Source organism: Elaeis guineensis, chromosome 7 (genome assembly GCF_000442705.2).
Source record: "Elaeis guineensis isolate ETL-2024a chromosome 7, EG11, whole genome shotgun sequence".
Lineage (NCBI taxonomy): Eukaryota > Viridiplantae > Streptophyta > Magnoliopsida > Arecales > Arecaceae > Elaeis > Elaeis guineensis.
The window spans coordinates 24,590,776-24,595,273 of NC_025999.2; the positions used below are offsets into that span (position 1 = coordinate 24,590,776).

The following is a 4,498-nucleotide window of genomic DNA, read 5'->3' on the forward strand; positions in this document are numbered from 1 at the left end:
AAATCAAGTCCAGCATTATTCAAATACTTCCATCATTCTATGGACTGATGAATGAGGATCCGTATAAATATTTGGATGAATTTCTTGAGATATGCTCCACAGTAAAAATTCAAAACTTCTCCGATGATGCCCTCAGGTTGAAACTATTCTCTTTTTCACGTGAGGACAAAGCCAAGCATTGGTTAAACTCCCTAGATTCCATAATCATTTCAACTGGGGAGCATTTTCAGAGAGAATTCCTCAAGAAATACTTTTCAATTGAAAAAATGAATCAAATTAGAAAAGCCATTACTAATTTTTTTCAATTGGATGGTGAATTTTTTCATGAGACATGGGAAAGGTTAAGAGATCTTATTCGTAAATGCCCCCACCATGCTGTTCCCAAATGGCAACTTGTTCAGTATTTCTAGATGGTCTATCAGAGAAACACCGACAAATGATCGATGCATTATGTGGTGGGATATTCATGCTAAAGAGTGAGGATGAGGCTTGGTAGCTCTTTGAAATACTTAGTGAGAACTCCCTACATCACATGTCTGCCATCTCTAGAGAACAACCCATGTCTCAACAGAAAAGAGGTGGAATCTATCAGATTGAAAATGTTATGGATATCCATAGTAAGATAGATGAGTTGTCTCAAAAATTAGACTGTCTTCTGAATACCGGACACTCTTCAATTCTATCTAATCCAGTGCAAGATGTTTGTGCATTGTGTGCAAGCCCGACTCATTTTGTTAGTGAATGTCCAACCGCATCTTAATTTTTTGAATTTGTGTATGAGCAGGTCCAGCAAGCTCAAGCCCAATAAGCTCGTAGATCAGGAAATGATTCATATTCGAACACTTATAACCCCGACTGGAGAAATCATCCCATTTTTTTTTGGAGATCACAGCCAGTAGTTGGCCCTGCTGTACCTAGACCAAATTATTAGGACCCGACATATAGGCATGGATCATACCATCAGTTTCAAAATACTCCTCAACCATCTATCACTGGTCACAGCTCGCTTTTGAGGATAAGATTCTAAAAGTGCTAGAACGATTAGAAGTCAACACCCAGACCCTTAACTCCCACACGCAATCCATTGCTAAGCTAGAGACTCAAATAGATCAACTAGCAACCGCAGTCAGTAGGAGAGAAGAAAAAAAATTACCTAGCCAATCTGAGAGCAATCCGAGAGGACAATTCATGGTTGAGAGCTCCAATACTCCAGATACTTTTTCTGAACACGCCAAATCAATCATGACTCTCAAAAGTAGGAAAGTCATTGAACACACGAGTAAAATCAATGAGACCGACCCTAGACATCTGACTAAGCCCAAATCACCTAAGAGCAAGGAGGACACAAAAATAGAAAAGGGACCAACTACACCGGAATCACCTTACTTGCCTAAAGCCCCATTTTCGAGTGCCCTAAAAGCCTCCACTCTTGTGGATAAGAAAGGAGGAAGACTTGATGAGATGTTGGAATTATTTAAGCAAGTCCAAATTAATCTCTTCCTTCTAGATGCAATCAAACAGGTCCCAGCTTACTCAAAATTTTTGAAAGAATTGTGCACCCAAAAACGTAAATCTCGATTACAACTCTCGAAGAAAGTATGCCTCACCAAACAAGCTAGCTCTGTATTCTAGCACGCTACCCCTCCAAAGCTTAAAGATCCAGGTACCCCTATCATTTCTTGCATTATAGGAGACCTTCAAATTTAACAAGCTCTCCTAGATCTAGGGGCGAGTGTGAACCTTTTACCTAGCTCGATTTATGAATTTTTTGGATTCGGAGAATTGAAACCCACATCGGTCACTCTACAGTTAGCTGACAGATCAAGTAAGACACAATGTGGGATGATTGAGGATATTTTGGTCAAGGTAGATGAGTTCTATTTTTCAGTTGATTTTTTAGTCCTTGACATGGAACTGAGTGGCAATCCAAGGCAATTTTTCATTATCTTAGGCAGACCCTTCTTAGCTACGGCAAATGCATGCATCAATTGTAGGATAGGAGTCATGGACATATCATTTGAGAATAAGAAACTGAGATTAAATGTGTTTAGTGCATCCCAGGGACCATCAATGGATAGTTACTTCAAGATAGATACATTCGAGGATATTATAGAGGAAGCAACATCAATGATTTTTGCACATAATTTTTGAGATACCCATTTGGTGTACTTTGGAGTGGACGACTGTGATATGGAGGGAGGTAGTGAAGAAGTAAATATTTTAGTTGATACATCAAGTGATGAAATTACTCCTCATTGGACAATCAAGTATGAGTCATTGCCTGCATTAGCCAATATACCCACAGCCCCATCATTAGAATCACCATCTGCACTAGAATTAAAGCCACTTCTGGTCACACTTAAGTATGCATTCCTAGGACCTAATGACACCCTTCCGATGATCATTGCATCAGACTTGACCCCGGATCAAGAAGCACAATTGGTTGGTGTTCTGAAAGAAAATAAAGAGGCTATCGGCTGGTCCATTGCCGATCTCAAAGGAATTGACTCCTCTATCTGTATGCATCATATTCATTGCGAGGCAGATGCCAAACCCCATCGAAACATGCAGAAGAGACTGAACCCAAATATGCAGAAAGTAGTGAAGAAAGAGATGGTAAAATGGTTAGATACTGAAATCATCTACCCCATATCTGATAGTAAATGGGTCACCCTACTCAAGTAGTACCTAAAAAAGCAGGTATTACTGTGGTGGAGAATGAAGAAGGTGAATTGCTTCCCACTTGCACACCATCTGGTTGGTGAGTGTGCATTGACTATAGGAAACTCAATGTCGTTACTAGAAAGGATCATTTTTTATTACCTTTCGTCGATCAAATCCTAGAACGGCTAGCAGGTCAATATTTTTTTTTATTTTCTAGATGGTTATTCGGGGTACAATCAGATACCTGTATTTTTGGATGATCAAGAGAAGACCACCTTCACTTACCCCTACGGCACTTTCACTTTTCGACATGTGCCATTCGGACTTTGCAATGCATCTGCTATATTTCAACGGTACATTTTGATCATTTTTCGAAAATGATGGATAAATATCTCGAAGTATTTATAGATGATTTCTCCGTATTTGGAACCACTTTTGAGAATTATCTTCATAACCTCTCCGAAGTCCTTAAGCGCTACACGGAGACAAATTTGGTTTTGAGTTGGAAAAAGAGCCATTTCATGGTTCAGAAAGGAATCGTATTGGAACATATTATTTTTGAAAGGGGGATTGAGGTAGATAAAGTAAAAATTGAGGTCATCTCGAAACTACCACCCCCTACTTCGGTTCGACAAATAGATCTTTCTTAGGTCACGTTGAATTTTACAGATGCTTCATTAAAAATTTTAGCAAAATATCAAGATCCTTATGCAATCTGCTGGCCAAGGATACACCATTTATCTTTAATGAAGAATGTCTACAAGCCTTTTACATGTTACGAATAGCCCTGACAATAGCACCCATAATAAAATCTCCTGATTGGTCTTTCCCATTTGAAATCATGTGTGACACTTTCGATTTTGCAATAGGGGCCATCTTAGGTCAAAGAATCAATAAGGAGCCACATGTGATCTATTATGCTAGCAAAACTCTATCCGATGCTCAATTGAACTACACTATAATAGAAAAAGAGCTACTAGCGGTGGTATTTGTCCTTGATAAATTTTGTTTATATCTGTTAAGGTCTAAGATTCTAGTGTATTCTGATTATGCGGCTTTGAAACATCTACTCTCAAAGAAAGATACTAAACCACAATTGATCAGATGGATCCTTCTGCTTCAAAAATTTGATCTAGAAATTCGAGACAAGAAGGGTTCTGAAAATATGGTCGCTGATCATATTTCTAGAATCTTAGTTGATCATACGATGGGTACAAATGAAGTCAAAAAATTTTTTTCTGACGAACAATTTTTTGCAACATCCTCTGATCAAATCCCATGGTTTGCCCACATCATTAACTACTTGGCAACAGGATAAGTTCTTCTCCATTGGACAAAACAGGAGAAGGATCAATTCTTCTCACAGGTCAAACATTATTATTGGGAGGAACTCGAATTGTTCAAACATTGTCCTGACCAAGTGATTCGACGCTGTGTCCCTGAGGGTGAGTATCAAAGTATACTTACCTTTGGTCATTCTCATGCATGCAGGGGATATTTTAGTGGGAAGAAAATGACCGCAAAAGTGTTACAAAATGGGTTTTACTGGCCGACATTATTTAAGGATGCATATAAATTTTGCCTTGAGTGCTTGCGCTGTCAGCAAACAAAAAATATTTTTAAAAAAAATATGATGCCCCTATCTCCCATCTTAGTCGTGGAAGTTTTTGATGTTTGAAAAATCGATTTTATGGGCCCCTTTCCTCCATCCTATGGATATGAATATATTTTAGTTGCGGTAGATTACGTATCTAAATGGATTGAGGCTATGGCAACCAGAACGAATGATCACAAGGTGGTAATCAAATTCATTCAATAGAATATCTTAAGTCGA

At 38.5% G+C, this 4,498-nt stretch overlaps 1 non-coding gene across 1 annotated transcript; it reads right to left on the reverse strand.

Moving 5' to 3' along the window:
- Positions 1-273: 273 nt before the first annotated feature.
- On the reverse strand, positions 274-379 carry LOC114912775 (small nucleolar RNA R71). The gene has a single exon (XR_003798610.1). It is a non-coding gene; the product is annotated as a small nucleolar RNA R71 (small nucleolar RNA).
- Positions 380-4,498: the final 4,119 nt, after the last annotated feature.